Source organism: Aythya fuligula, chromosome 1 (genome assembly GCF_009819795.1).
Source record: "Aythya fuligula isolate bAytFul2 chromosome 1, bAytFul2.pri, whole genome shotgun sequence".
Taxonomy (NCBI): Eukaryota; Metazoa; Chordata; class Aves; order Anseriformes; family Anatidae; genus Aythya; species Aythya fuligula.
Genome location: NC_045559.1, coordinates 40761478 through 40770926, shown reverse-complemented (window position 1 = coordinate 40770926; position 9449 = coordinate 40761478).

Below are 9449 nucleotides of genomic sequence, written 5' to 3'. Positions count from 1 at the left end.
TGCATTCAAATTAGCAGTTACCGTGGAATCTGAACAGCAAATAAGTAACCCTACCTGCTTTTACATTCAGCTTGAAAAGAATCCCCTTTAAGCTATTGCAAGTACAAGGACCCCTGCAAAATAAGCTAACTACCAAAGTCCTGGAGGTGGCTAGGAGAAAGGCCCTGGCCCAAAACTGTGCAAAGTGACCCCAAGCTCTGCTTCTATAACATGGGAGAGATTTCAGTGCCAGGATATCGTAATTCAGAAGCTGTAACAGGTTGTCTAAATGTGTGCCTGGGGCTTGTCACCCACATGCCTTCTGGCATGAAAGCCTCGCTTCTATGCAATGTAAAGGTCAGGAATAACGGCAGTAAGCCACGTTTCTCAGCAGGTTGAAGTTTTTTTGCAAGCATTTTCTCAGAGGTGTCTAGCAAAAGCATTGTTCATGTTGTAGATGTGATACCAGGGCACTCCTGAACTCATTGTCATGGGAGAACACCTGTAAACTTTGCTTTGGTTCAGACTTCAGTTTCTTGTCTGAAGAAACAATGAAATGTAGTTATCTATTTCTCACCCTATATAAGATTTTCAGCAGTGATGAAGGTGGGCACTGTTCCTAGTGGTAACAGTACAGCGGATACCTGGGACCACACAGGACCTGACATTTAAGTGGCCGATCATTCACCTGGTCACCCCAGAACCCCTTTTTTCCTGTGTCTGGGAGTTTCCCAGAAGCAGGAGGGCCTGGCACTGGGCTGTGGGTAGGGGCATGAGCCTGGGCACTGTTCACCAGGGATCCTGCCCCACCACCAGCACCCTGGGGCTGCCCAGGGCACCACTGCCATCCCTCGGCCCCAGGTCTCCACAGGATGGCAGCAATGCCTGCCTGACTGCGGGGCCTCAGGCACTGAGGAGCAAGGCAGGCCCTGACGCAGGCCCATTGTCCCATGGGTGAAAGCTGTGGTCTGCTTGTGCATGCTCATGGACCACAAACTGCTTTTAAAAAAACAAAAAAGAGTTTAGCTCGTGGGGCTGCATGAGCTGAGGTGGCTGGGGACAGGGCTGCTGTGTTAAGTTTGTGGCCTACAGTCTGCAAAGGCCTGCGTAGGCACATGGCAGAGGGAAGACAGGGCCACGCTCACCCGTGGCCTCTCTGTCAAGTCCACGACATGAAAAAGCTGAACAGGGACCGGGTATCATAGTCCTCTGTACCGTGTCACATGCACCTGGGCCCTCCTGAGCTCTGCAGGCTTTGATATTTGTGAACACTGTGGTATCTGTTCAGCATCCTTTCCTTTAAATCTGTTGGAATTTAATCTCCACCATGCACACAAGACACAGCTTGACCCAAAACTAAATTTGTGCCTGTTAAAATCACTGGCGGTTTCACTGCTGATTTCAGCAAGTCCCTCACTGCCCTGTTCCCTCTGTATTTAAAGAGATGTGAGTTAACATCCTGCATCACCAAGAAATGGCTTCAAGATGCCTGAGTTATGACTGGCTGAGTTCCTCAAGAGTCATTTCTAAAATGAAAACTCAGCAGCTCACTCGATATTGTTTGTTTTATTTTTGACCTGTGACTTCACCAATATTAACTTTTCCCTTTCCACTGACAGGAAAGATTGTAATTTTAATAAGATTATGGTATGAGGAGTGCTAACAAACCCTAACCCAGCTCCAGCTTCTCTAGCAGTGCCATGGCTGCAGTTTTCTTGGGAAAGAGCAGCGCTGTAGCTTCGAGTAGTTCCCGTCTTCATTGGCATGCTTTTAATACTCCCTTCTGAAGTAAAGAATAATTAGAGGGGAACATTAAACACCCTCTGATTTAGTTCTCTATAAAAAGGGAAAATTAAAAGTGGTGGCACTGCGGAAGTCTTACTGCTCCACAGCCTGGGCTGGGCAGCCAGGACCAGCTGGGAGACAGAAATAATCCCATGGTGCTGGAAGGTGTTAAACGCTGCCAGCAAACACGGCTTTGATCTCGGGCAGCCATAAACCCCTGCGAAGCCCCAGGGCCTAACCACTCCTCATTTGGGTAATGTGGGAGAGGTAACTGAGCATCCTGATGGAGTAGGAGACCCAGAGCAATAAAACCCACCCACTAGGCACTGTGCCGCATGGGAAGGATCTAACAAAGGCAGGTCCTGAGGAAAATTACAGAGGTTACCCTGGGGCTGATTTCCAAGACAGGGGTTACACCAGAGACCTCTTGCAAGTGTGTGTGCTGTGGCATTTGGGGGCAGAAAGCCACAGGGAAGTCTGCAAAGCAGCTGTGTGCCAGCTAGGCAGAGAGAGTGAGTGGGGCTTCACTGTGCTGACCGTAATCCTCTGAGAAGATCCCTCTGGCCTCAAGAATTATCATCCAGATTCTTTCCAAATTCATTGACTGCAACAGAAACGTGATGAAAATTTAGTCTATTTTTCAAGGGCTTTCTCCAAGACCTCCTGAGGGGTTGAATCGTGTTCTCATGGTATCAGTCAGCACCAGCTCAGGCTCCAAAAGCCTCGGGCCTTCCCCTGCTCCCCTAGGAGGGCACAACTCTGCTGGTGAGTGGGCAAAAGCCTGCCTTGCCTCTTGGCAAAATGCTGTGATGTCCAAATCTGATACTGCAGGACCTCCCAGGGAAAGTCAGGGCCAGCAGGATCTGCCACAGTCAGAGCTTGGGACTCCTCCATTCTCCAGATAAACAAAGTTCTTATTTTCATCCTGCAGGAGAATGCGAGATGCCAGACTTTATGCCTTTCCCTCATCTCTGGCTGGGTATTTCTCACCCTGGATGGGTCAGCAGTTTAATTTAATAGATGATATTCCACATTTGGGTGGGAGGGGAGCACAAAACTTTTTTTTTCAGAAGTTGCTTTCTAATTTCAAAAATGATGGCTGCAAACCCACAGTTTACAGACTTACCCTCTAGATGCAATGTGTTAGTAGAAACCCTGTAGGAGAATCAGACCCATCTGCAATACATGTGAAATACTGCAACATGGTACAGACTTGCAACACCAGCTGAAATAGTTAAATTTGGAATAGGTTTTAATATTTCAGGAGGAAACTGGAAAATATTTAAAGACTAGAATAAAAGATAAAGGAATAAAGATTTTACTGCACAGCATTAAATTGTCTAGAAGGAACCACCTCCCTTATTTTGCTAGTCTGTTCGTTAATGCTGATACAGTTCCTGTATCTCACTAATAGGCAACCAATATGTGATTTAATAACCCTACACCCCTTTACAATCTCAATTAACTGCTAACAACTAGTTTGTGCTGAAAGCATCCTTGTGTGCCTGAAAAGCACAGGCAATTTAATGAACATAACAAAGATCCTGAACCTCTGGTCAGAGTGAATGTAAGAGGAGATAAATGAGGCTAATTTTCTTCCCAAGTAAGTGCAAGTTCTGTGGTTTTATGTAAGTGTCTTTTTCCTCCTATTCCCAGAACTGTAACATTACTGGGGCCTGTGATATTGCTCCCACCTTGCACAGCCCTGAGGGGGGAGCTGCCAAGGGGCGAGATAAAACAAACCACTGTTCCCTGACCTACACTATGGGTTCCTGTTGTTGCTGCAGCCACACTGAAACTGGGACCTTTGGAAGATGTTGAAAAATGTCTCTGCAGACATTTTAGGCCTAAGTGTCAAACACTTCTCCTGGCTCCTTATATTAGTGCAATGCCAGTGGCTCCAGTGGACTTGCTCTTGATTTATGTTGGCTTGAAGGGGAGGAGGATCTGTCTCCTGATTCTGAGCTTATTTCTGCTCATCATCTACTACGTGACCTTGAGCAAATCAGTCTTTGACTTCTCTAAAAGCAGAACGATTATAATCAGCCAGGAACACCACGTTGCCTCACAAGCCCTAGCTTGTGGAGGTGATATGGAGGGGGAAAGGGAGGAGAGACGTGAGGCTGGAGAGAGGACATGGGCAGCCTTGTTGAGCAGGCTTTAAGAAACAGGCAGACAAGCACATTCACTGATTTGAAAATGATTTAGAGCTTTTCTGCTCAGCCTTGGTTGGGTCCTCACATTATTAGAGGCTGTCCCTAAGGACATGTCAAAGCCTGCTAGCCTGGTGGAGCATCAAAACCTGCCCTTGTGCTACCACAGTACAAGCCTGATGGTCTTGGACTGACCTTCTCTTGCTGTCTGACCATTACGTGCTATTGATTTTTAATTTAAGACTCCTCTTCACATGTGTGAGGCTGAAATCACATAGATTGGAGCCCATTATGTCTACAAGACATTCACAAAAATACTTCAAAATGCATTAGATAAAAAATTATTTCAAAAGGCTGAGGGAGCAAAAGCTTTTTCAGTCTTCCCAGCACATACAATTAAAGAGGAAAGAACATTTCAGATGCAGTCAGGGAATATATTTTACTATAATCAGATAACTACGCGGTGCCCTGCCAGAGCAACTACGGCTGGGCTCCAGGAGTCTCTGCAGAGAATAAAAGGATTCGCTCAGGCGCCAGCCTCCCTCCTCCCCCAGAAGTCTCCCCAGATATTTCTTCAAGCTAGTACAAGCTGCAAAGTCTTGCATGATCCTAGTGAGTTGTTATCTCTGGGAGAAACCAGAGGGCAGAAAGAAAGTACCAGCCTGTCAGCATTTGTATAGCAAAGTCCCTGCCACTTACTATGCTAGGCAAACATGACTGTAGCCTCCCTTTGACTTTCTCAGGATGGGGCTAGTTTAATTACGGAGAGCAAAACAAATCCCAGAGGTTCATAAACCTTTTAAGTCTGTCAAAGCCCAGGAAATCTTGGTCTGGGTTATAATTTTGAGTACAAAAATGAGATTTCTGTAGTTCCATGCAAAAACAGGTCATACTTATTTCCCCTTTTTAATTTTCAAGGAGGAATTCTTCATGGCAAAATTAAAAGGAAAAAGCAGAGACAAAGTAACAAGAAGCAGAAGTTGGTCCTTGAGATCTCTCTGCGTGTGGAGGTATGGGGCTGCACTCAGGCCCATTAAAATAGTGTTGGAATCAGTCAACAGGGGGCAGCTGATTAGCAAAAATAGACCTCTCCAAGCCCTACAACAACAAACAAACAAAAAGCTATTTTAGCATTTTCAGCACAACAGATAGGAAGTTAAAATGATGGAATGGATTAAAGCAGACAGAAAGGCTGGTCCAGCCCCCGATGGTGCACACTGATGCATCTGCAATAACTGCAGCAGAGCTGTGAGGTTTCGTGCAAGACACAGACCCCAATCCGTCTACATTTTGAGGCACACTGACAGTGCTTGCACAGCTCTTGGCACTACACTGCTCCCAAGGTCATCTGGGGAGAAGAGACTCTTGGTTTTCTATCTCCAGAAACATGATACCATTTTGTAAGGTGTAGGCAGTTCGGAACAGACCAGGCCAAGTCATGTGTCTTCCACCTAACGTGGTGCAGCCTGTCCTCTGCCTTTAGCTCTGCAAACTGTCTCTATTTAGCACTGTTGTCTTTTCTCAGCACCAGCTCCTACCTCTTAAACCATCTTCTATCAGGGCAAAGGAAGCAGAATGTCTTTCTTAGAGGAGGTTCTTTCCTAGAGGAGATCCACAACTCAGATTCTTCTGCCTTTGCTCCTGCTACATGCAACTCAGGGTGCCTGCTTCTCTGACGTGCCTGACAGCACGGCACTGTCCCTCCTTGCTCAGAGCTGTTGGGAAGTCTCTCTGGCTCAAAGCACTCACTTGCAGCCTTGGCTCCTCTCTGGCACCCAGCTGGCACAGGGCTCAGAGGCTCAGCACCACTGCAGGGTGAGGCTGCAGCAGGGCATCACTGTATCCCTGACCTTTCTGGCACAGAATCCCAGAATCATTAAGGTTGGAAAAGACCTCCAAGATCATCTGGTCCAACCATCCCCCTACCACCAATGTCACCCACAAAACCATGTCCCTAAGCACCATGTCCAACCTTTCCTTGAGCACCCCCAGGGACAGTGACGCCACCAGCTCCCTGGGCAACTCGTTCCAAAGCCTCATCACTCTTCCTGAGAAGAAATATCTCCTAATTTCTCCTAATTTCAAAACTTTTCCTAATTGGTGAAATTTAGAGGAGACAGCTACTCACTTTCTTGTTTCTGATCCAGCTATAAATGATGGATACTGGGTAGTATGCAAACTGCTGTGTTACTGGTTTGTGGTATCTGGGAGGGAGGCGAAGGGTCAGCCCAGATTGTACCTTGCGTTCAGCCCAGAAATTGGGTAATGGGCTCAAGACTTATGTGCAATGAATTGACAAGCAGGAAGGCAATGTCAAGTCCAGTGACTCAGTAAATCTTGATTTGCTAGAATAAAACACAGGGCTAAAGAGTTTGGGGCTATTCCAGATGGTGGCTTTCAGGGCTACCCATTAAACCCTCAGTGAAGCTCCTTTCATAGCTGCTCCCCAGCTGTGATGCAGCCCAGGTGGGGCCAGTGGCAAAGCCACAGCTGAAAAGCAGCTCCCAAGGGAGAGGAAGGGCAGGCCCTGGCTTTTAGCTTTTTTTCTTGCTCTTATCAACAAAGGAGCCGGCCTGTGAGTCAGGCAGCTAAGCTCCTCAGCTTAGCCAACGAGATGTCTGGAAGGGGATGGATGCTCTCAGGGCCCTGACAGCTTGATTTGCTATTGGGGAAGGGACGAAGGCAATAACTTTAACATGCTCTTCTAGTTTAGGTCGTTAATGGAAAGGCTGAAGTCAGCTTAATACTAGAAGATCTCTGCAGAACCACGTCCATGCAGATGCAGAAACTCAATCACATTTTCCAAAGGAAATTGGCTTCTGTTGTGCCAGAGTAGATTCCAAGGTACAGGGGAAGGTTAAACTGACTGTGTTTAATTCAATAGTGTGATAATGAGACAAAGTGATTAATTACACCTCCATAATGAGAAAGAGATTGTGTACAGGCTTGAATCAGCTTTAACATATCACCTTGTAAACTGACTGCATGTTCACATCCAGCCACTGGCATTTCTGTGCACTAATTGCTGCTGTTCCTGTGCTAGACCAAAGGGTAAAGCCTGTAATTAGGAGGGAGATAGACCACTCGTGGCTTGTCCTGGGCCTCTCCTTGGCCAAAGAGGACCTGACCGAGATCAGCTACAACCAAATAGGAATAAAAAGAACTTTCCTTTTTCAGTAGTACATCAAACAGAGGACTGGCAAGCAGCACAGTGAGCTATATTAAACCTCTTTCCAACCAGAGATGTGGTCACTCCCTGCGTCATACGCACACAGCACCTTTCCTAGGATGATGGCAGCAGCCACTAGTCCTCACTGAGTGGCAGCCCCAAGGGGCCCTGGGGTGCGAGGAGAATTGTGCTCAGTCACATCTGGCTAAAGCTCCCTTTTAGCAAAGAGATTCAGGATATATCTAACATTTGCTAGAATTAATGGATTATTTTTTTAATCTTATCGGGAAGAGATATTATAGGAAGTTTGCATGTGAGCTTCAACAGCCCAACACTGAAGTGCCTAATTACCACACCAGAAGTGCAAATACCTGCTTAAGCACAGCAGAAGATACTCAAGCTCTGTTCTGCTGGGTATTTATATGTTTTTGTATGTCCTTCCTATCCTTCTAAGCTGTTTCATTTCTTCTCGCCAGCAATATAGCTTGTTTACAGCAGATTGAAAATGTATATGAGAGAAAAAAAAAGATATTGAAAGCACTTTGGAGGACGAGATGCTAAACTAAAACTGATGTTGTGGAGGGGAATAATAAAAGCAATTCAGGAGTCTTTGCAATAACAACAGCCAGCCAGGAAGTCAACTGCAGCTGAAGCAGAATGAAAGCTAGGTCATTGCCATTTAAACCTAGGAAAATGTGAAGCAACAGCAAGATGATCACAGGTTTTTGGAAGCAGTTCTTCAGAGAATGAGCAACATCAGCAAATCCAAGCAGTCAATTAATGAGTATTGCACGATGACGTTCTTTCATGACAGTCCCCTGAAACAGTTCACCTGGTCTTCTACAGAATTGCAATAACTGGCACAGCTTTTTCGTTCATAGAGCATTGGACAACAGCTGGAGACAGTGCTGCCTCTGCCTGTTTACATTAACTGAGCTTGAAAACCTTCTTGACAGACATCCTGGATTCCCAAAAAACGGTCCATCATATGAACATCTGGGCTCTTCTGGTGTTTTCCTGCTGTATCTCTACATTATGACGTATCCTGATGGGTCTCATCCTTCCCCAAACTGAAAATCAGACAGGCACCCTCAATAAATATGATAAAATAGCAAAGATGTTACAATTGGAAGCAAATCCATAAACTGGAAGGTGGTGCTGTGCTTCAAGGCATAGCCCTCCAAGACACAAGTGCCCTCCCACGTCCACCTTTTTTCAAAGAGTAAGTTACTCTCAGACTACCCACCCTGTACTGGCTTGCTGAGGGGGAAAGAAGCTTGTCTCCCATGTCATGTCACAGCCTCTGAGATGGGGTCTAAATGAGGAACAGAACAATAATTCTGCTATAGGAAATATCACTGTTTTCTTGTCCTATTTTGGCATATAGAAATCAACAATACTAAGAAACAGCAAAGGGAGAGGAGCACCTGGATGGCAGGAGAAGGAGTTACCCTCATTGCAGAAGTTCTTGAGAAAAGCAATGGAGAAGACAGGAAAACTAAAGACATTTTCAGTCCTGTCCCTCTGGTAACAAAAGGCTGCTCCACACAGTGCATTCTCCAGAAGAGTGTTTGTATGCTAGATAGGTGCTTTTTAAGGAATCAAATGACTTTGTGCCTTTGTGCCAGTCTGCTCTTAGAAGCTTTCCTGAGTCATTCTATTTGAGCCCTTATTTCAGTATGGTGGAGCTTAGTTTAGATGAACTCCTTTGTATATCAGCAGAAATCCATCAATTAACTTAAATACATGAATCACATTTGTGATTTCTGTTTGAGGAGTTACATCTTTTTTTGTGCTTGCTTTCAAGATAGTAAAAGTTACATCATGAGTAAAACGTTGATGTATATCTACATATAAAACGGTGGAGGTCATTTTTAAGCTCTCCATTTAATAGTTTCACCATTCAACCTTACCACAGTCACCTCCTATTTTTATGAGCCTGTAACTCAACAGTACAATTTTGGTTTGTTGGTCAGGAACAGATTTTTCAGTGAATATCCTGTTGCATAGTGACACAGTTCCAGGAGATTTTGGGGATGAGTGAGTCACTCATATGGAACATCCATCATGCCATACGCAGACAAAATATCCCACTTGGGACCTGGATTAAATCTCACTTAAAAGACATCAGAATTTGTATTATGACATACTACAGAGAGGGAATTTGTTGCACGGAGAGCAAAGCTATAAAATGAGTTTGCTTTGATCTTTGCTTTCTGAGCCTTTCAATTTTCTGAGGCTATCACTCACACCACTGAGGGCACTTAAGCATCTGTGAGTACCTAAGCCACTTCATGACTTTTTGGGGGAAGTGGACCTCAAGGTAAGGAAAAGTCTTGTTTGTGCAGCTTGTTAATTTGGTC